The following is a 23776-nucleotide window of genomic DNA, read 5'->3' as shown; positions in this document are numbered from 1 at the left end:
CCATTGCAAATAAAGAATAAAATACCTAGGAATAAACCTACCTAAGGAGACAAAAGACCTGTATGCAGAAAACTGTAAGACACTGATGAAAGAAACTAAAGATGATACAAACAGATGGAGAGACATACCATGTTCTTGGATTGGTAGAAGCAACATTGTGAAAATGAATATACTACTAAAAGCAATCTACAGATTCAGTGCAATCCCTAGCAAACTACCAATGGCATTTTTCACAGAACTAGAACAAAAAATTTCACAATTTGTTTGGAAATACAAAAAACCCCGAATAGCCAAAGCAATCTTGAGAAAGAAAAGCAAAGCTGGAGGAATCAGATGCCCTGACTTCAGACTATACTACAAAGCTACAGTAATCAAGACTGTATGGTACTGGTATAAAAACAGAAATATAGATCAATGGAACAGGATAGAAAGCCCAGAGATAATCCCACGCACATATGGTCACCTTATTTTTGATAAAGGAGACAAGAATATACAATGGGGAAAAGACAGCCTCTTCAAAAATTTGTACTGGGAAAACTAGACAACTACATGTAAAAGAATGAAATTAGAACACTCCCTAACACCATACACAAAAATAAACTCAAAATGGATTAAAGACTTAAATGTAAGGCCAGACAGTATAAAACTCTTAGAGGAAAACATAGGCAGAACACTCTATGACATAAATCACAGCAAGATCCTTTTTGACCCATCTCCTAGAGAAATGGAAATAAAAACAAAAATAAACAAATGGGACCTAATGAAACTTAAAAGCTTTTGCACAACAAAGGAAACCATAAACAAGACCAAAAGACAACCCTCAGAATGGGAGAAAATATTTGCAAATGAAGCAACTGACAAAGGATTAGTCTCCAAAATTTACAAGCAACTCATGAAGCTCAGTATCAGAAAAGAAACAACCCAATCCAAAAATGGGCAGAAGACCTAAATCGACATTCCTCCAAAGATGATATACAGGTTGCCAACAAACACATGAAAGAATGCTCAACATCACTAATCATTAGACAAATGCAAATCAGAACTACAATGAGGTATCACCTCACACCAGTCAGAATGGCCATCATCAAAAAATCTACAAATAAATGCTGGATTGGGTGTGGAGAAAAGGGAACCCTCTTGTACTGTTGGTGGGAATGTAAATCGATACAGCCACTATGGAGAACAGTATGGAGGTTCCTTAAAAAACTAAAAATAGAACTACCATATGACCCAGCAATCCCACTACTGGGAATATACCCTGAGAAAACCATAATTCAAAAAGAGTCATGAACCACAATGTTCATTGCAACACTATTTACAATAACCAGGACATGGAATCAATCTAAGTGTCCATCAACAGAAGAAGGGATAAAGAAGATGTGGCACATATATACAATGGAATATTACTCAACCATAAAAAGAAACGAAGTTGAGTTATTTGTAGTGAGGTGGATGGACATAGAGTCTGTCATACAGAGTGAAGTAAGTCAGAAAGAGAAAAACAAATACCGTATGCTAACACATATATATGGAATCTTAAAAAAAAATGGTCTGAAGAACCTAGGGGCAGGACAGGTGTAAAGACGCAGACATAGAGAATGGACTTGACATGGGGGGAGGAAGGGTAAGCTGGGATGAAGTGAGAGAGTGTCATGGACTTATATACAGTACCAAATGTAAAATAGATAGCTAGTGGGAAGCAGCCACATAGCACAGAGAGATCAACTCAGTGCTTTGTGACCACCTAGAGGGGTGGGATAGAGAGGGTGAGAGGGAGACACAAGAGGGAGTAGATATGGGAATATATGTGTATGTATAGCTTATTCACTTTGTTATAAAGCAGAAACTAACACAGCCTTGTAAAGCAATTATACTCCAATAAAGTTGTTTTAAAAATGCATTAAATAACTGAGATAAACAGTTATATAAATGTAAATGTAGTACAGTTATATTAATATAAAAAATCATATAACATTAAGAAAAATCTACACACAATAAATGCTGGAGAGGGTTTGGAGAAAAGGGAACCCTCTTGCACTGTTGGTGGAAATGTAAATTGGTATAGCCACTATGGAGAACAGTATGGAGGTTCCTTAAAAAAGTAAAAATAGAACTACCATATGACACAGCAATCCCACTACTGTACATAAACCCTGAGAAAACCATAATTCAAAAAGAGTTATGTACCACAATGTTCATTGCAGCACTATTTACAGTAGCCAGGACATGGAAGCAACGTAAGTGTCCATCGACAGATGAATGGATAAAGAAGACATGGCACATATATACAATGGCATATTACTCAGCCATATAAAGAAACAAAATTGAGTTATTTGTAGTGAGGTGGATGGACCTAGAGTCTGTCATACAAGAGTGAAGTACGTCAGAAAGAAAAAAGCAAATACCATATGCTAACGCATATATGGAATTAAAAAATAAATAAATAAATGGTTCTGAAGAATCTAGGGGCAGGAGAGGAATAAAAATGCAGATGTGGAGAATGGACTTGAGCACACGAGGAGGGGTAAGGGTAAACTTGGATGAAGTAAGAGAGTGGCATTGACATATATACCCTACCAAATGTAAAATAGATAGCTAGTGAGAATCAGCCGCCTAGCTCAGGAAGATCAGCTCAGTGCTTTGTGACCACCTAGAGTGGTGGGATAGGGAGGATGGGAGGGAGACGCAAGAGGGAGGGGATATGGGGATATATGTATACGTATAGCTGATTCAGTTTGTTATACAGCAGAAACTAACATAACATTGTAAAGCAATTATACTCCAATAAAGATGTTAAAAAAAAAAAAAGTTACGGGACATAAAGAAGGAGAGGCAGATGGTACATACAAATGGTTCCAGAATTTGGAGTTTGGAAAGGAGAACAGAGAATTCAGTATTTGAAAATACCATGGAGAATCAAGGAGGTAGAAGTAGCATTATGGCCAGAATTTTTGGAGATGCTTTGTGTACTTTAAGTTGGGCGATCTTTTATCATCTGTTCCACAGGGGACTTTATTATGTAGTTGCCACACAATATTCTCTGATTCTGTTTTATCCAAGTGTGTACTGTTTCTTTGTTTTTCAGTTTCTAATATAAATAACATGCTATTCATTTGTATATTGATTTTAGGTTTCAGTTTTGCTGTTTATACGTATATTCCATTCTGGTAGTCTGTGGATTCCTTTGTCAATTATCAATTATTATTTCTAGAAATACTGAAACCAAGTATATTTCATTATATTCAGTATAACATGTGTGATATATTTCAATTCTATTTATATTTAGCTCAATCAGTAATATCCATCCTTTGGCTAATGTTATTATAAATTGATTTAGCTATATTTTAAATTAATTGAAAATTTTACCCGTGGTAAACACATGAGATTATCGTTGAATCAAAATATATACTATTAAATTAAAGATTAATTTTGGGATAACACAAATATACTTTCTGGCATATGTACAATCTTGTAAAAAATAATAAGCAGCTTAATGTTAAGCTGACTAGTATGAAAAATATTCAACATGGTAAAAAATTAAAAGAAATATGTTCTCTATATCCAGTGTTTCATTAAAGGGGAAGTTAAACTTTATGCTTTTTATACTGTGGCTGAATTTTAAAAGTACAGAAGTCAGTAGCAGAATATAAGTTTTCAATACTATGCTATTTGGTTTAAGAAAAATATTCTCTTCAAATTATAGAATAATATTAATTGTGTTAATATTATAATGAGGGTGCCCACACCATAGTCTTTAAATCTGAAGCCTGATAGGACAGTCGTGAGTTTAAATCCTGGTTTTGCCATTTAAGAACTGAGTGACCCTAGGCAAATTACTAAACTCTCTGACCCTCAATTTTTGCATCTATAAAAGGGGTAATAGTGGTATGTACATCACAGGAAGTTGTGAGTTTTGATTAGATTAATATATGTAAAATGATCAGAATAGTAATTGAACATATTAAGTGTCCTGCAATTGTTTGCTAGCATCATAATTCATTTGCATCTCTACACAGCTCTTTTCAGTGTGCATGCCATTATATGAATATCACTGGGAATGACATTTTATCCTTACATAGTACTGTTCTCATGATAGGTAGCTCAGACTTAGGTGTAGATGATAGAACTGTTCTACCAAATGAAATAGTTAAATTGATGATAGAGTTAAGGGTAGATTAGATCCTATTTAAAACCTATACGAAATGTGTCTCACACAGTATATTGACAGTTACCATTACTTGAATTTAATCTTTTCCCTACTCTTCTTTCTAGGGACTCAGTTAATCAGTGTTCCTTGAGTATCTAATATGTATCAAATATTATACTATGATTTTTAAAAAGAATTAATTAATTTATTTATTCTTCCCTGCGTTGGGTCTTTGTTGCTGGGCTCAGGCTTTCTCTTAGTTGCGGCGAGCGGGGGCTACTCTTTGTTGCGGTGCACGGACTTCTCATTGCGGTGGCTTCTCTTGTTGTGGAGCATGGGCTCTAGGCACATGGCCTTCAGTAGTTGTGGCACACGGGCTCAGTAGTTGTGTCTCGTGGGCTCTAGAGCGCAGGCTCAGTAGTTGTGGCACATGGGCTTAGTTGCTCCGTGGCATGTGGGGTCTTCCTGGACGGGGGATCGAACCCATGTGCCCTGCATTGGCAGGCGGATTCTTAACCACTGCGCCACCAGGGAAGTCCCTATACTATGATTTTAATGCTTAAGACAGGTGCAGTTATTGCCTTGAGGCAGCTTATACACTGGAGGGCAAGAGTTACATCAAACAAATAAGTATTGGTACTACAAAGAAAAAGTTATAGTAATATTAGACTATAAAAGAGGGCATCTCTCCTGGTACTGGGTTGCAAAAGCCACCCTAACTGAAGAGCTATAATAACCTGAGATCAAAGAATGAAAACTTCAGCTACCTGAGGAGGAAAAGTACCAGGTAGAAAGCATGGGGTATGGGAGTTTACATGACATGTGTACTGACTGTAGAGAAATACAGGTGTGATGTGATGCTGGGGACTGAAAGAGAAGCCAGAACTCCTAGAACTCAGAGTTCCTGTTAAAGATAGTGACTTGGCCGAACCCCGAGGAGTCCCAGGACATCAAAGCTCTTCAGAAAGACCTCGAACAATTTGCCAAGCTCCTAAAGCAGAAGAGGATCCCCCTGGGATATACCTGGGCCGATGTGGGGCTCACCCTGGGGGTTCTCTTTGCGAAGGTGTTCAGCCAAGCAACCATCTGCCGTTTTGAGGCTTTGCAGCTCAGTTTCAAGGACATGCGTAAGCTGCGGCCCCTGCTGCAGAAGTGTGTGGAGGAAGCTGACAACAGCGAGAATCTGCAGGAGATACGCAAGGCAGAGACCGTCATGCAGGCCCGGAAGAGAAAGCAGACGAGTATTGAGAACCGAGTGAGAGGCGACCTGGAGAGCATGTTCCTGCAGTGCCCAAAGCCCATCCTGCAGCAGATCAGCCACATGGCTCCGCAGCTCGGGTTTGAGAAGGATGTGGTCCGAGTGTGGTTCTGCAACCATCGCCAGAAGGGCAAACAATCAAGCAGTGACTCTTCGCAGCGAGAGGATTTTGAGGCTGCTGGGTCTCCTTTCTCAGGGGGACCAGTATCCTTTCCTCTGGCGCCAGGGCCCCATTTTGGTACCCCAGGGTATGGGGGTCCTCATTTCACTACGCTGTATTCCTCGGTCCTATTTCCTGAGGCTGAGGCCTTTCCCTCGGTGTCTGTCACCACTCTGGGGCTCCCCGATGCATTCCAACGGAGGTGTCTGCCCTTCCCAGGAATGGGGACAGAGGAAGGGGGACAGCTAGGGAGCGAACCCTGGGGTTCGTACCAGGGCTTTGGGATTAAGTTCTTCATTCGCTTAGGAAGGAATTGGGAGCACACAGGGTGTGGGGGCAGGGAGTTTGGGGGAACTGGTTGGAGGGAAGGTGAAGTTCAGTGATGCTCTTGATTTTAACCCCCGCATCACTCATCACTTTGTTCTTAAATAAAGAAGCCTGGGACCTAGAAAAAAAGATAGTGACTTGATGGACCTAAGTCTTTGTGTTTGTGTTTTTGTTTCCTTACTAGCATGAAAGTGAAATTACTAAGGTTATATTTTTAATGAAGGGGTTCGCTTTAATGTTCTGTACCTTTGAACTGTATGCATTTGATTTAATAAGCATACCTATAAATCCTATAAATCTTATTTTGATGATGACTCAGACGGCTATGGGGAAGATTAATTGAATGGAAGATGTGGAGAGAGCAGATAGGAGGCAAGTTAGTGATGCAGGAGAGAGATGATTGCATCTCGGCCTGGAAGGATGGCTCTTGGAGTGAAGAAAAGTAGATAATTTTAGAATCTTTAGAAGAGACAATTTGTAAAACTTGGCAGTTGATGGATAGGAAAAGAGATGAGTGTACCATGGTTCCCGTATTTCTGGTTTGAGTGTACGAGGTGTGGAATATAGGACGAGGTACAGGTTTGGATATGGGGAAGTTTATAAGTTTAGCATTAAAGTTGTATTTTTTTCTTTTCGAATTAGGTCTGGACTACTGTGGAGCAAATGCAATGTTGAGATGAGTATATGGTCTGGAGTGCAGAAGAGAGCTCTCAATTGCAATATAAATCTACAAGTCATAGACATAGAGATGGAAATTGAAGATATGGAAGTAAATCATGTTATAATGGAGGAAAGAATATAGAATAACAAAGAGGAGCACCTTGGAGCAACTAGAGCCTGAAAAAAAACCAGTATTTAATGATCAGTTAAAGAAGGAGGAACTACTTAAGAAAGGAAGCTAGAGAAAAAAATGGGAATGTGGTACCTTAGATATCTAGGAAAGAGAGTTTTGAAAAAGGAGGGAATAGACCCACAGGGTAGAATAATGTTAGGTTAAATAAAATGAGAGCTAAGAGTGTTTCACTAGGTTTAGTAAAGTGGATATTGAGGCCAAAACAACTGTAGTGAGAACACATTAGGTACGGTAGTGAGAGTGGAAGAAATATTAGAATAAGCAGGAAGTGAGGAAATAAGGGTAAATGTCTTGTTGGATATTTGACTTTGGAAAAAAAGAGCAAATCTGATTGTCCAGAAGAGGAAATGGAATTGAGAGAGCATTTATTTGTTTTTGTTTTTGTTGTAAGAAGGGAAGTAAGATTTGCCCACTTAGGGCAGGAGTCAGTATGGAGAGAATGACTAAAGATAGGGAAGAAAGTTTGTAATAGACATCTCCAGGGTCTTGGGAAGGTAAGAGGGATGCAGAACACAGAAGGAAAGGAAAAGGTGCCATGCAGAAGCAGGTTGGTTCATAGATTCAGATGTTGGACATCAAGGGAGTTTCTGTTTAACACCTCTCCATTTCCTTGGTGAATAGAAGGCAGTAGTGTCCATAAAGTGTGAGGAAGGCCAGTAGAGTGGGGACCAGGGGTTGGAGAACAGTTGAGATTTACAGAACAGGAGAACGAGAGAATGAGAGCTGACCAGACAAACACGTGGATTGCCATGTGCTGGTAAAATTCTTCTCAAAGGTGGTGACCATATATTTTATATGGATGTTAGCCAACTCTGAGATTGTTCCATGAGCACTCAGCAACTAAGATGCATGTACAGAGAAGATGGGCAGTTGGATTCATTCAGGGTTGGGGATTTTAGGTCAGGTGCAATAAAAGCCCCAAAACACAAGTGAGCTTAGGTTATTGGTGAGGATATGGCTGCAAAGATGAACCACTGAATCCAAGCTGGATGGGCTTCATCTTTGTCATCATTATCTTCATCCATTATCATCTTCTGAATAGGGATGGAATTGAAGTCAGAAATGCCTGAAAAAAAGGAAGAAAGTAGACAGAGTGGTTGGTAAAGGATGAAGGATTCTCCCATCTCATCATGCCTCTATCACCACAAAGACACTGTGTTGAAAGAACATTGTCTCTCCATCCAGTTCTTGGGAAGAACTCTAGTTAATTGTGTTGATCAGAGCTAGACATTTGTTGGAACAAGTTTTTCTGGCAAGCCAGAACTTTGTACCTCAAAAGCCAGAGCCAATCTGGCTGATTCCTTTGTGACCACCTGCTTTCTGGCTTTCTCCTCCATTTGCTTGCCCTCCTGTTGGGTGAACGCTCTCACACATCATGTTTCTGGGGGAGGGGCAGAGCTGAAAGGGAATGCACGTCAGCTCGGAAGACCTTCTCTCTGCCTGCTGACTCTAACCCATTCCATCCAGCAGACCTGCGCCCTCATCCATGCGGCTGGAGGTGTGGGTTCCCTTCACAGCCAGTTCTGTGATATCTCTGCAGGCGTACCTGGGGGCGCTGTTCCAAGATCTAGATTAGAGTGGAAGGTAAAAGATCCCTTTTAGCCTCAAGCCTAAACTTTGTTCTCCCATCTGATATAATGGAGAGGTTATGAATGGAGTTTTGTTGTCTGCATTTGATCTCTAACTGTGGGTCTTTGACCAGGTTATTTAAGCTCCCGATTTTTCATCTAAAAGTGGAACACTAATAATACCCATCTCACAGGTTGGTAATGAAGACCGAACAAGTTAATGCATGTAAAACACTTATCCAATGCCTAAAGTATCATATTTAATAAATATTAGTTTTTAAAAATGAATTATTATTTTACCAGTGGGCTCTTAATGTTATTTTAGAAGGTGCTTAGTTGTGTTTTTTTTGTTTTTTGTTTTTTTTGATTAAACAACCCAAGTTTATTATCTTTCAGTGTTGAAGGTCAGGGATCTGGTATGGTTCTCAATGGACTGAGATCAAGTTGTTGGCAGGGCTATGTTCCTTTTGGAGGCTCTTGGCGAGAATCCATTCCTATGCCTTTTCCGGTTTCTAGAAGCCACCTGCGTTCCTTGGCTTGTGGCCCCTTTCTGGCTTTAAAGCCAGAAAGGTAGCATCTTCCAGTCTCTCTCTGACTCTCACTCTCCTGCTTTCTTCTTGTGATTACATTGGGCCCACCAGGATAATCTCCCCATCTCAAGATTCTTAATTTAATTCTTTTGCAAAGCCCATTTTGCCAGTTAAGGTGACATTCTAGAGAATGTGGACATCTTTGGGGGGCCAATATTCTGCCTACCACTGGAGGCTACTGCAAAAATCCAGGCAAGAGATGATGGTGAACTGAGTCAGAGTGACAGCAGTGAAGATGGTGAGAAGTAGTGGGGTTCTGGATATATTTTGAGGGTAGAGCCAACAGGATATTCTGAGATTGGACGCGGATCTTTCTTTTCCAGTGGAGGGGGACTTCCGGTCTACCTCTGTGTTGGGCCTGGACCTGGGTGAGGATGTGGGTTTCTCTGGCATGAGGACCAAGGAGTCACAGGTCCATTACTGGAACCTATGTGGCCCCCTAGGGCCTGGTGCCTGTTGCATGGCCTGCACGTGCTCAGTTGAATGGTATGAAGTCGGTCTTAAAACCCGCCATTAGCTCAAGTGCAGGGGCCCTCCAGGGCACAGTCTCTCCCTACTCCCCACTGTACAGGTTCTGCTGGGCCTGACCTACCCCTATTGCTAACTTTGGCCTGTTCCCCGGGAAGGTCACACTTGCTCCCAGATCCGTCACATGTCCTTTATTTATGTGTTTGTTTATGTGTGAAACCGAGTCCCCCTAAAACCGAGTTCCCTTACTGAGTTTATGATTAATCTCTCTATCCAAAACTTTATTCCCTTACTTGTCTCCTGTGACCTCAATCCCTTTCTTGTCCCCTCTGGCCTCAATCCTATGCTAACTGAACACTTATCAACCAGAGTCGGCTATTGTTGATAACATCATCAATGTATTAAAATTGCTACATCATCATTACATTGTACTACATCATCATTAACTTACAAGCTCAGGTTGTTTCTCCAGGGCAAGATGAGCCCACAGATCCCCAAACCATGGACTACCTGGACAGAGAATTATAAAAAGGAGACATCCTGATTCCTGAAACCATGATTAAGAAATGTCACAAGGCAATGATTAATCCTAGTTCCTTTGTTCTTCCCCCTTAAAACATTCCTAACTCAAAGACCAAGATGAAGTGGATCTGAGACTTGTCTCCCACTCCTTTGCTTGATGCCCTGCAAATAAATCCTTACTTTGCCACAAATGCCCGCTGTCAGAGTTCGGCTTTCTGCACCACGGGTACATAAGCTCTTGCTTGGTTGCATGTGTATCTCTCTGTCCAGAATGTGCTTAGATTTATTTTTAACTTAAAAAAAATTTTATTTTATAATGTTTTACTCTTTTCTCATTTGATTGGTGATCTTAGAGTATGTACCTCATTTTTACTCTGGAGGGAAAGAGGGAGAAGTGGGAAGCTGGGGAACGCTGAGTCCTGAACGACAGAGAAACAACAGAGCTCCTGGAGGTAACTGAGAGGATAAAAGGGAGAAACAGGAAGATGGGCCTTGAAGGACGGGTACCATAAATAAATAAAATGCTTAGACTTACATGGCTGGGAAGATGTGGAACCTAAAATTCAAATCAGAGACTCATAAGGCTCCCAAGGCTTAAATCTGCCCCCAACACTATTACCAAGTTGTTTGCACTACACCTAAGAAAACTGAGTAACAGTTATTGCTTAAGTCAGAAGTGAAAACTAGAGTTAAATTATCTGTGTAAAACTTGAATTATTTGTTGTATATGTAATGTATCACAATATAACTAGCTATATTTATTAGTTGGAATAAGAGCAAAGATATGAAAACAATACTAATTCTGTTTCTCATTTAAAAACTCGTACTGAAATATTTCATATTTATTCATTGGGTTTTATTGTTGTTATACAGTACGGTTTTAGTTATCGGTATTCAGTTTATACACTGAGTATGTACTACATATCTAATAAAGAAATAAAAGTAAGTTAACATTATTGTTGTACTGAGGAAAAAACTGTTTACAGTTAATAATGTGGTGTTTAGTTTTAGCAAATTCATTGCCTACCTGATTACTTTCATCTCATACTTCCATACTTTCTACCCTACACATTTCATCTTGAGCATCCATTCAGCACATGCTGGTTTATCCATTACTGGGTTAATATACCTCAAGTGCATGTAGGATTCTGGAACTGAGAGGTTGAAGGTTTACTCAACCAATCGTCAATAAATACCATTTCTCATCACAGTTCCTCAGTTCTTTTAGGTAAAATAAGGACAGTAGCACTGATCCATTTTCACAGTCTTGATAAAAAAAAATTAAACGCCTACATGAAAAGATGTTAGTATGTTTTTTAAATAAAGATTTAAATGTGGAAAAATTGTAAGAGAACATAAAGTTAAAACCTGGTGAAGGATTTGACTTAGAGATACTTTTTTTTAGTTTTAAAACAACAAAATACTGAGATACTGAAAAAGGTAATACAAGTAGAACTACTCTGTAAGCTCTAGTCTATAAATGTAAGATGATATTGATATTACAAAAATATTCATTCATATAAAATTCCCAGATTTCTTAAGAGATGTATCTACGTTATTTTAATTATAATAATGTATTTAATAATTGCTCACACTAAATTCCATTTAATTCTAAAATATGTTGTTTTGTACACATATACATTTTTTAAATAGTTGAACTTGTTAAATTGAAGGCTAGCTATATTTTATCTTTGGGAGTTAAACAATATACATCTGGAAAACTGGGGAAACCACAGTAATTTAAAATATTGCTATTCTGTGCCATTTTTGCTTAAGTTGATTCAGGAAATATGAGTAAGTGCCACTTAATGAAAAATATGTATAAATGATTAAGTATATTAATGTAGATATGCAGTGATACAATAATGCTCCTATTTTGACTTAACATGAATCTTTGCTTTGTATCATATATTAAAATACCATTGGCAAACCACTCAACAATTTCCAGGAGTTTCCACTGGAGACAGTGTTCCAAGAGGCCATTGAGCTTTGCGTTTTTGAACCTTTGCTGTTGGGGCATTGGTTTCTGGATCACTCCTCTGTCTACATGATGAGCTAATTGGCCTAGCAGGACTCCCTTTAGAATAGCGGCTTCTGCTTAGTTAATCAGGAGTACAATTTGTTGTTTCATTTCCTCTTCTAGTCCCATTGGGGAAATTGAATTGTAAAAAGACTGCCTACTGGGAACATTCAGTACTCCTGACTGAATAAGTAACTTTATTTATCTATTTATTTCTTTGGTACTGTCTTAATTAGCAAAGAAAGAAGGACTTTATTAGGTAAGAGAGTGCTGTGGTTTTGATACAGATAGGTCCTGTTAGCAAAGCATTTGATTCACAGAGCCTTCTCAAAGTCAGGGTGTTTTGCAGGTACAAAGCTTATATGAAATTTTAATTTGCAGTGCTAGAGCTGTTTGCCATTTTGGTAAGTGTTAGTCATCCAATGCAGAAGTTGAAGACAAGTCAATGATGTTGTTTTAAAAAAAAAAGAAACCACAGTTGTGAAGTTTAGAAGATTTATTCTTTGGACCACACAAACTTTAATTTTTCTCCAATAAAGATTGTTTGTCCATAACAGTGTCCAAATGTGGGCTTGAACAGTGTATCCTTAAGTTTTAAAAGCTTCACAATTTGTCAGTTGCACCATTATTTATTGCTGTATCCACTCTTAGGCAAAAACAGAGTTTATGAGACCTAAACATCATGATGAACAAAGTCGGATAATATATTTTACATCTTTTTCTTTTAGAATTGAGGACTAGTTTCTACTGTACCTTATCAAACTCTTAAGTGTAATAAGGAAATTTCCTAAGATATGATTTAAATATCTTCTAAATTAAAACCTCAGATGTTTTCTAGAACACCAGTTTAATAACTGCTTATCCTGAGAGTAGAGGCAGAATAGTGTAATGATTGGAGAGACTCTGGCTCTAGAACTAGGCAGCCTTGATCCCGGTCACTGCTCTGTCGCTGACTAGCTTTGTGACCCTGGGCAAACAACTGAATTCTCTGAATCGCTTAAGGTTAACTTAATAGGGAGAGTGAGAGTTAATACAAGGCAAGCTCTTCGAAGAGCTCTTGGCAGAGTGCCTACCACATAAGAATTGCTCAGTGGGTGTTAGCAGTTACTTTATATATTTCTTGATAATCTAGCACAAACCTGGTGCCAGTCATGTGCACAATAAAGAATTCATAAATGCATTATTTAATGAGTGAATGGACAAGAGGAAGTGTTGTCCATAAAACTTAGAATCATTATAAATCCGTCTCTGCCCTATACTTTTAAACAAAACAGCACATTTCTCTGTAGTTATAAAATTTCAGCCAAATGTGGGAAAGGTTCAGAAGAACTTAAAATCTATATTTAGATAATAGATCCTTATTATCCCCAAGCCATTACTATAGTCTCTCAAAATTTTGAACATTTATTTGTAACATTCTATGAGTCTGGATGACTAGAAATAGAATTTAAAAATTCATCTTAATAAAATACCATGAAAAACTTGCAAAGATTTTTCAAAAATATGCCTTATAACCCTTATAAAGAAGAGCTTGTTTGTATAGAGTTCCCTGATGTCTGAATTGAACAGGTAAGGGGAGGGGACTGGGGGAGTCACTTCATGGACTGAGTTCCTCATGTTCTTTGCCAGATATGGTGAATATTCAAAAACAAAACAAAAATAACTAAGTCATTATTCCTACTCCTAAGGAAGGTGTAATCAATCTACTTGTGTAGATAGTTGTAACACATGATAAATCGAATTATATATGTTTGTATATATACTATTATTTTATATACGTATGATATATGTAATAGGTAGTATATATATATTATACACACACATACATATATATGTGTAAATTCAAGTACTTAGTAATAAAGTAATTATTACTAATAAAGCAATACAGTAATTATTACTTTATTACTAATAAAGTAATACAGTATCATTGCTCTATTACTAATAAAGTAATAAAGTATTATTACTCCAAGTCTGTGTCCTAGGAGTTTAAGAAAGTAAGGAAATTTCCTTCTACTACTAAGAATGTTCTGCTTCCCTTTGAAACAGATTTATGTGGAACTGCTGAAGTAAGGGAATCATCTTAATCATTTTTTAGAACTCTCAGAAAGTTCTGAAGTCTAGGAAAAAGGTGAAAATATAAAACTTTCATTATGGGAGTTATTTTGTACTGTACTAAGAAATATGAGTATGATAGAGACATCATTGTTAATGATATGTGTACTTTTATTTTGCAATCACAGTAATTTATGGTAGTGTTGGAGGTTTTTTTCCCCCATGATTGTTCCCATGTGTGGGAATGCAAAGAAGCATGCCTGGCATATTATTTTCATCATACTTGTCTATCTGTCTGTTTGGGCTTTCTTCACTCTTTTTTAATTAATCTGTGATTATCAACAAGAAAACACTGAGACTACTGTTATTAAATTCAGCACAAATGGAAGATGGTATTGATGTACTAAGTAGTACGTGGTGGCCATAATCAAACTTTCCATGTGATTTCCATTTGGAAAACAACAATTTAGCAAGTTAATTCCTGCCTTTAGTTAATTCTTAAAAATCGGTCTCCATTTGGGCTCTCTGTTATAAAGGAATATGTTATTGTTTACTCTCTCCAGTGTATGAATAGTAAAATAATTCAGAAAGTATGTTTTCATATGATAGAAGTGTGATTATCTTGGCAAATATTACAACAACAATAATGTTCACAGATACTTAATTTGCTGTTCTCGGTGCTCTTGCAGCTAGTTGGGCCATGTGACTAGATCTGGACAATAGCATGTGATGTGTGTCACTTCTGGATTGACTCAGCCCTTGTGTGATAGTGTAGTCTTTCTTCACTTGCCATAAGGAAATGATAGTCTTTTCAATACATAGTCCTAGGTTAACTAGATTTACAAAGAAAAACAACTGTATCTTATCTCAGATATATACAAACATTAATTTCAGGTAGATTGAAGGTTGAAATAGGAAATGCCCAACAATAATATTTCTTGAAAATGTCATAGAATATTCTCAAAATCTTTGGTTAGGCACATTTTTAAAAAATGAGACAATAAAGCACAAGCCTTAAATGAAAAGAATGAGAATTTGAACTCTATTAAAATTTTAAAAACTTTTATCAGAGACACCACTTCATAAATAAGAATAGAGGAGTATTTGTAATATATGTAAATGTAACCACAAAAGGATTCTTATACAAATTATAATTATATTTTAAACTTCTATAAATCAATAAGAAAGAGCAGATAACCCAAGAAAACAAAAGAAAGAGAGTCAGACAAATATCATATTATTATCGCTTATATGCGGAATCTAAAAAAAAGTGATGCAAGTGAACTTACTTACAAAACAGAAACAGACTCACAGACTTAGAGAATGACTTTATGTTTACCAGGGGGGAAGGGTGGAGGGAGGGATAGATTGGGAGGCTAGGATTGACATGTACACACTGCTATATAGATAACCAACAAGGACCTACTGTATAGCACAGGGAACTCTGCTCAAAATTCTTTAATAACCTAAATGGGAAAAAGAATAGATACATGTATATGTATAACTGAATCACTTTGCTGTACACCTGAAACTAACATAACATTGTTAATCAACTATACTTCAATAGAAAATAAAACTTTAAAAAAAGAAAGGGGGACAAAAGTCTTGGACAGGCGCTTCAAAATGAGAATATGCAAATGGACAATAAACACATTAAAAGATGTTCAACATTATTTATTAGGACAATGCTAATTAAAGCCACAGTAAGACACCACTACTTACCCATTAATACAGCCATTAGAAACAAAAAACAAAAAACTGCTAACACCGAGTGCTGACAAGGACCGTAGACCTACTGAAACTCTCAAAAATTGCCATTTGGGGTGTAAATTGGCATAACCTGTTTAGAAAACTGTTTTGTAATATCCGCTAAAACTGAACTTACTCATTCCTATGGTCCAACAATTACTCATTCCTTATGGTCTAACAATTCCACTTCTAGGTAGATACTCAACAGAAATATGTAGATTTGTATTTTAAAAGATGTGTTCCAGAATATTCATAACAGCAGTATTATTAAAACCTCCAGTGGAAACAACCTAAATTTTCATCAACAATGGGACATAAAAAATAAATTGGAGAATATTCAGACTTTGGGTATGAGTACAGTATGCGATGAAAATAAACTATGGCTACATACAGCAACACAGACTCTTACAAACATAATGTTGAGAAAAAAATGCCAGGTGAATAAGGTACAGACTGCATGATTTCTTGTCCATAAATCTTATTTAAATAAAGCCTAAAAATAGACAAAACTAATCTGCTATAGTAAGAATCAAAATTGTGCTTTCCTTTAGGGAACTAAATGAGAAGAGTCATGGGGAAGGGATTTACTGGTAGTGTTTTGTTTCCTTGCTGTTCTTACATGGGTGTGTTTATTTTGTTAAACTTCATCCAGCTGTGTTCTTAGGACTTGTGCACTTTTAGTTATATATGTTATATTGCTGAAAAATTCAGCACTGAATCTGTAAGCAACTTATTACAAAAAGGTTACATTGATAATTACACTAGAAGCATCTCCTCTCCTCTCAAATCAGCCAAATCTTATTACTTTTAAAGTCAGACTTTTGTGCGGTCTAACTTTGGTTCACATGTGCACTGCTCATATTCCCAGGATGCCGCTGTCTCTAAACATACAGGATTACTGCCCTGAGATTTTCAAAGGGATGCAACGTATTACAAAAATGTTAGCAGCTTGTTTTGTGATGAGAAAGGATTTTTAAGCACAGACTGTTAGACTGTCTTCCAGATACTGAAATTTAATTCCCCAGTGCCTGCTCTTCCCCTTTAATAGTTATTTTAGGTTGGAGTTTTTCTTTAGGGAAAACAAATGAAGGGACCGGTATGGAAGAAAATCAATGGACATACATACTTACATATGGTAACAAAATCACCAGTAGTGTAATCTGGGTCAAAATATGTTTTTCAAGCTGTGAAGAACAAAACTGGACTAAAAACTATCTAGAAATGTCTGCCTCTTGTTATTTCTTTTCGGTTTTAACCAAATAATGTCTACCCTTTCACTGGCCCTGCCATCCCCTCAACTATTCTAATTCAGCATTCCTGGTTGGCAGGCAGTAGTGGAGAACTTGACTTCAGAATCTCAACAGCTTAGTCCCAAACAAGTCAGCAAAACATTAGGACTCTCAGTTGGCAGGAGCATGAAAGTATCTTCAGAAGGCCAAGTGATGTCATGTGAAATTTCTGTTTGTCCACCTTATTTGAGCAAAGCTCAGTGGGCATGATTTCAGCAGAATATGAGGTGCACCTTATTCTCAAGCTTTTGACTGAATTCTGTATATGGACATAGCTGGGAAAAACTAAATATTTCTTTGCAAAGTTCAAGCTCCTACGTATCCAATGAAAAATTAGCATAGTGGAGAAGAGCCAAACACCAAAGATTATATCTACTGCACTGTGAAAGGCCTGTTCTGTGGTCAGAAGCAAAAGCAAAACAAAGCACTTTGATTGGCAGTGCTTATGATGGACAAGTCTTTTCAGACAGATGCTGAGATGGGGCTACAGATAAAGAAAAGCAGAGGAAATCTGAGAATGGTGGCGATCAGCAATTGTTCCTTATCTCCACCTGCATCAAAACAGTCTGTGATGTTAGCATTTTTTTAAAACTCATTTGTTCAACAAAGGCTTGTTAAACAGCTTTTCAATCTCAGTGATTAGCTTGGGATGCAGTATTCATATGACATGGCACCTAGCTCAAGGGGCTGACAGACAAATTATAGGAGAAATAAGTTGGATAGAAACAAGTTATTACACTATAATGTAATAAAAAGAAATATACAAAAATAGAGTCAATCCACCAGGAGAATGTAATCCCCAACTCCAAGCTCATGCATGACAGAAACCCTTTTCAGGCCTCAATTTTGTATTACTTCCTCTGTTTGAACTTCAGGACTTTTACACATCCAGTTTTTTATTCTAGGGCAGAATGTGTGAGACCAGCTCCCTCCTCTACTATTTATGCTCAGATCGTAGCTTAAGCATCGCTTTGCCCCAAAGCTGACCCAGGGTAAAATTTCAGTTTGCTGACCCTGCTCTGTGCTCAGCCAACCTCCCTTTTGTTCATGATATTGCACTTGACTTTTACCATCTTTCTAGTCCTACCAGATTATAAATTCCTTTAGGAGCAAGGCCATTCCTATTTCATTCAGTGTGGAAACCCAGCTTCTGACTCTGGAGCTTAATTTATACTCATTGAGTCAATAGTAAGTGAGCCTCAGTCTGAGAAGCCTAGGGGACACGATGACACGGTCTACCTGGTAGAACCACAGAAACATCGGAAAAAAACAGAGCTTGTATCGCTGTAGCTCATGGCATTGTTCGAAGTGACAGTTTTCTTATATAGCTTTTTTGTGTCCTACACAATACCTAATGGAGAAAGAATATTATCCACTTGTAAACTTTGAGCTCCTGGGGTTTCTTAAACTTGGTCTGTGTCTCATTGGAAAAATCAGATAAAATGTGTTAACCCTCTTCCATTCCCACCTTTCAAACGCACCTGTGCTCATACATGTTTGTATATAATTCCTAGGATCCCATGGATCTGTCGAAGCCCATTGAGACCTCAGCTTATAACCTGATGTTTTGGAGCATCGTCTTTCTCATTTCTGTATGCCCAAGTACAGCTTGTGGAGTCAGTGGACTCAGCTTCCCTACACTCTTCATTAATTAGCAACATTAGCAGGCAGCACTTATTATGCACCCGACATATTGTGAGATATGCACCCACTTGTGAGATAGGTCAGCTTATCTTCTTCAGTATGTAGATGAGGACACTGCATTGGAGAGTTTACATAACTTGGCTAAAGCTTCACAACTTGAAAGGGGTGGAGCTGGAATTCAAAGCCAGGCAGTCTGGCTCCTGGGTGCTGCTCATCTCCAACGTTCCATACTGATTCTCTAGAATCTTGGTGCATTGCATCCTCTCAGCGTCTTACCAGGAAGTAAGAATGCTTATACCCATTTTATAGTCCAAGAAACTTAAGTGCAGCATGGTAGAATAAATTATTTTAGGTCATTTACCTATTAGATTGTGGTAGGTCTTGCATATGAACCCAGATGGATCTTACTCCAAAAACCATGGCCTTTACGCGACACCTGACTTCAAAGCATCTGGCACATGGTAGGTCCTTTCAGGGGAAAGGACAAAGATGGGAAAATGCCAATGTAGGGTTGTTTGAGCCACTGTAGGGTTGTTTGAGCCACTGTGTTTTAAGCTGTTTGGTTTTTGTATATCGTGTTGAGACAAAGAATTAGAAAGTTCTCTAATATGTGGACTTGTAGATTTGTGCAAGATAGTTGGGAAGGGAGGGCAGAGCCAAAGAGGCGAGCATGAGAAGGGCAGAGCTACCCTACTTCAAAATGAGAGTTAATGAAAAGCCGTCATTAATGATCTCTCATTTTATATTATTTTGGATGTGAGCTTGGGAAGATAATATTTTCAGAGTTATTTTGACTCAGGTTCAATTATTTTTCTCATGGTAAAATATTTGTATACGCACACACGTATATGTATTTATATATGCATATATATTCATTTATATTTAACTCTTCAGAGGTGATCATTATTCTGCTTAGATTCCTTGGTTAATAAAAATTAATAAGTGCACATTTTGTGTTTTAATAAATTTATGCATAACAAATTTACTCACTTTGAGTCTTCTATTATACGTTAGATTTTTTTCTACGGCTGAATAAAGCACAATTAATATAGGATTAATTTATGCTCTTAGCCCATTAGATGTAATTTAATATAAATTAATCATTTTATATAGAGAAAAAATTTTAACAGTATTTCCCTGCATATTATTGTTATTATTAGCCTCAGCTTGTATCAGAGCTATTAACTTAATATGAAAGAAAATCCAAATTAATTTTTTTCCATGCTGTGATGAAATCTTTTACATTTATGCTGTAAACTATCAGAGTAAATAAACAAATACTTTTTGGCTTGCAAGAATCTTTTTATTTCACAGACTTGGGATCTGGTAAGTTGCTTTATTACCAGTGATTTTTAAAATAAATAAATGCTTTTTTTGAGACAGAATTCACATAATGTAAAATTCATGCTTTTAATGCATACAATTCAGTGTTTTTTAGTTTATTCTTAAGAGTTGTGCAGTCATCACCGCTATCTAATTTTAGAACAGTTTTATCACCCCAAAAAGAAACCTTGGACCCATTAGCACTCACTCCCCATTCTTGCTTCCCTCACCTTAGTTGTGTTTGCCCCTAGCAACTGCTAATCTACTTTCTGCATATGAATTTGCCTGTTCTGGACATTTCATATAAATGGAATCATACAAAGTGTGGCCTTTTGTGTCTGGCTTCTTTCACTGAGCATGATGTTCAATGTTTAGCCATGTTGTAGCATGTATCAGTACTTATTCCTTTTTGTGTCCAAATAATATTCCATTATATGGACTTACCACATTTTATTTATTCATTTTTTAGTTAATGGGCATTTGAATTGTTTCCAGTTTTTAGCTATTTTTAATAACCTTGCTATGAAGATTTATGAACAAATTTTATGTGGAGATATGTTTTCAATTCTCTTGGATGTATACTTAAGAGTGAAATTGCTGGGTCATATGGTAACTCTATGTTTAGCTTTTAAATTGGGTTATTTGTCGTTTAATTGCTGAGTTGTAAGAGTTCTTTATATACTCTTGCTACAAGCTCCTTATTAGATATTTGATTAGCAAATATGTTCTCCCATTCCGTAAGTTGCCTTTTCACTTTTTTGAAGCTGTTTTTGAAGCATGACACATTTTTAATACTGACAAAGTCCAGTTTGTTTAGCTTTTGTCAATTGTGCTTTTGGTGTCATATCTAAAGCACACTGCCTAATTCAAGGTCACAAAGATTTACTTCTGTCTTTTATTCTAGGATTTCTTTAGTTTTAGGTCTTACATTCAGGTCTGACTTCATTTGAGCTAATTTTTTTTATGTATATGGTGTGAGGTAGAGATGCAGTTTCATTCTCTTGCATGTGGATGTTCAGTTGTCCTGGCAACATTGGTTGAAAAGACTATAGTTTTTAATTGTCTTGAGAGCTTGTTGAAAACCAATTGACTATGAATGTAAGGGCTTATTTCTATACAATTATTTATGCTATGTCTATGCCTATGTCGATAACACACAGTGATTACTGTAGTTTGGTAGTAAGTTTTGAAATTGGGAAGTGTGAGTCCTCCAATTTTGTTCTTTATTTTCAAGATTTTTTTTTTTTATAATTCTGCGTCCCTTGAATTTATGTATGAGTATTAGTAGCAGCTTATCGATTGCTGCAAAACAAACAAACAAACCAGCTAGTATTTCAATAGCAATTGTTTTGAAACTATAGGTCAATTTGGAGAGTATCTTCCAATCCATGAACATGGGATTTTTTTTTCATTTATTTATTTATTCCCTTCTAAGTGCTGCTTTAGTTGCATCAAATAAGTTTTGTTTAAGTGTTGTTATTTCATTTCCATTCACCCTAAAATATTTTGTAATTCCCCTTAGTATTTTTCCTTTGAGCCATTGCTATTTAGGAGTATGTTGTTTAATTAACACATATTTGGGAATTTCCCAAATTTGTTATTGATTTCTAATCTCATTCTATTTTGGTAAGAGAATATACTTATGTATGATTTCAATGCTTTTAAATGTACTGAGACGTGTTTTAAGGTGTAATATATAGTCTATCCTGGAGAATGTTCCAGGTGCATATAAAATGAATGTGTACTCTACTATATAGCTAGGTGGAATATTCCATACATGTCTGTAATATCTAGTCAGTTTATAGTGTTGTTGAGTCTTTATTTCTTTACTGATCTTCTGTTTAAGTTTTCTATCCATAATTGAAAATTAGGTATTGAAGTCTTCAACTATTATTTATGAATTGTCTATTTCTCCCTTCAATTTTGTCTGGCTTTTTTTTTTTTCCCATGTATTTTGGACCTCTTTGATTTTATCTCACTTGGAGTTTGTTGGAGCTTCTTGGGTGTGTATCATGTTTTCATAAAATTTTGGAATTATCAGCCATTATTTCCTTAAATATTCTTTCTGCCCCCTCTTTTTCTCCCCTCCACCTATTGTAATCCCTTAATGCAGATTTTAGTACATTAGTGGTATTCCACAGGTTGCAGAGACTGATTAATTTTGTCTAAATGTTTTTGTCTTTGAACAACTAACATATTTATGGCATCTGAAGAATCTCTTCTTGATGACCTAGACGAGACATAACATTCTATTTAAGTATTCTCATATTTTGTGTAATTATGATAATAAAGATAAAATAAAGTTTGGATACTTTCAGGGAAGGAATGTCTACAAGTATGCTGTGAGAGAACGAGATATCTCATTTGAGCACATGAAAAGTCTGTAAATATTTAAAGTGCTAGGAAGTGCAACTGGCTGGAAGAAGTATTTGATTCTAGGAGTGTTTCAGCTATTATAATAGTAGCAGGTATCATTTTTTTGATCACTTACTAAGCTTTAGTCTTTTCAAATATTACCACATTTAATAATTTACATAACTATAATTATAGAAGCTTTAAGAATAGGTTAAAATCTCTAAAGCAATTTATAAATAAGCCTATTTATCTGAAAGTCCCAAGTTAACTTTATTATAGTTGCAGCTGTCACTATCTCTTGGTGGAGAGCAGGGTCAATTCACTCTTCCCATGAAGTATGGAAATTTTGAACCTCTGTAGTTCATATGTAGAATGATTCTTTATTTCCATTTTACAGATGAGCAAACTGAAACTCAAAGAGATTAACCATTTTACTCAACACGATTTTTTGTTATATTTGTATATATCAAAGATAGTTGAAATTAAGTTCAAGAAGGGTTGATTATACTTTGTCACCAGTGGTCTTACTTATTCAATTCTTTTCTTCCATTATAGAAACATAGTAGACACTCAACTAATGAAGATATAGTATTAAAATCAGTCAACTTTTTATTCTATCCTGGACCTGTTGTTTAGGCATGTGTTCTCTGAGTTCTCATTTTATATTTCTAAATCATTAGATAAAGAAAGAAACATGATGTTTATGTATTAAAAATGTAAGTCTTGAATGTATTGTTGTCATTTCTCTGTATTAGTCTGCCTAGGCTACCATAACAGAATACCACAGACTGGGGTGGCTGAAAAAACACAAACTTACTTTCTCACTGTTCTGGAGGCTGGAAGTCCAGGGTAAAGATGTCAGCAGGGGTTGGTTTCTGGTAAGGTCTCTCTCCTTGATTTGCAGACAGCCACCTTCTCACTGTATCCTCATATAGCCTTTCCTCTATGCATCCATGGGGGGCAGGGGAGAGAGAGAGAGAGACATCTCTCTCATGGAAGACACTTCTCATAAGAAACCAGTCCTATAGGATTAGGGCCCCACCCTATGACTTCATTTAACTTCAGTTACTTCCTTAAAGGCCTTATCACCAAATAAAGTCAAATGAGAGTTAGAGCCTCAACATATGAATAGAGGGGTGCACAATTCAGTGTATAATACTTTCTCTTACGTAATGATTCTGAGATACTGAGGAAAATGTTTTTTGAAAATATCTACAAATGGAGAAAAAATCATATCACCTCCCTCCCCCATTTAACTTTTAAAGTTAAAATTAATATTAAAGTGTTATTTGTTTTAATAATGCTTATTCTGGCATGTGTTTTAAAAGACTATAAATCCCTTTAATTGAGTTGAACACAAGCGTTAAAGCAACTGAGAAATTTTAGAATGAGCAAATTGTTCTGAAAACAATTAGAAAAATATGATTTCTGCTCAGTATGTTTTCCATGCA

The 23776-nt window shown here is 36.8% G+C and overlaps 1 protein-coding gene and 1 pseudogene across 3 annotated transcripts in view; both read left to right on the top strand.

The window, feature by feature from the left end:
• Positions 1-17986, top strand: part of LOC309661464 (POU domain, class 5, transcription factor 1 pseudogene) — a 38732-nt pseudogene extending 20746 nt beyond the window's left edge. Inside the window, exon 2 of the transcript in view lies at positions 5040-17986. The product of the transcript in view is annotated as a POU domain, class 5, transcription factor 1 pseudogene (transcript). The remainder of the gene's footprint in view (positions 1-5039) is intronic.
• The window catches only part of SLIT2 (slit guidance ligand 2), a 380624-nt gene that overhangs the window by 157735 nt on the left and 199113 nt on the right, over positions 1-23776 (top strand). The window lies entirely within an intron of this gene.

The sequence above is a fragment of the Balaenoptera physalus genome (genome assembly GCF_965194825.1).
Source record: "Balaenoptera physalus genome assembly, chromosome: 5".
In the NCBI taxonomy this organism is placed as follows: domain Eukaryota; kingdom Metazoa; phylum Chordata; class Mammalia; order Artiodactyla; family Balaenopteridae; genus Balaenoptera; species Balaenoptera physalus.
Note: the sequence above shows the minus strand (reverse complement) of the source record. Positions and strands in the feature narration are given on the sequence as shown.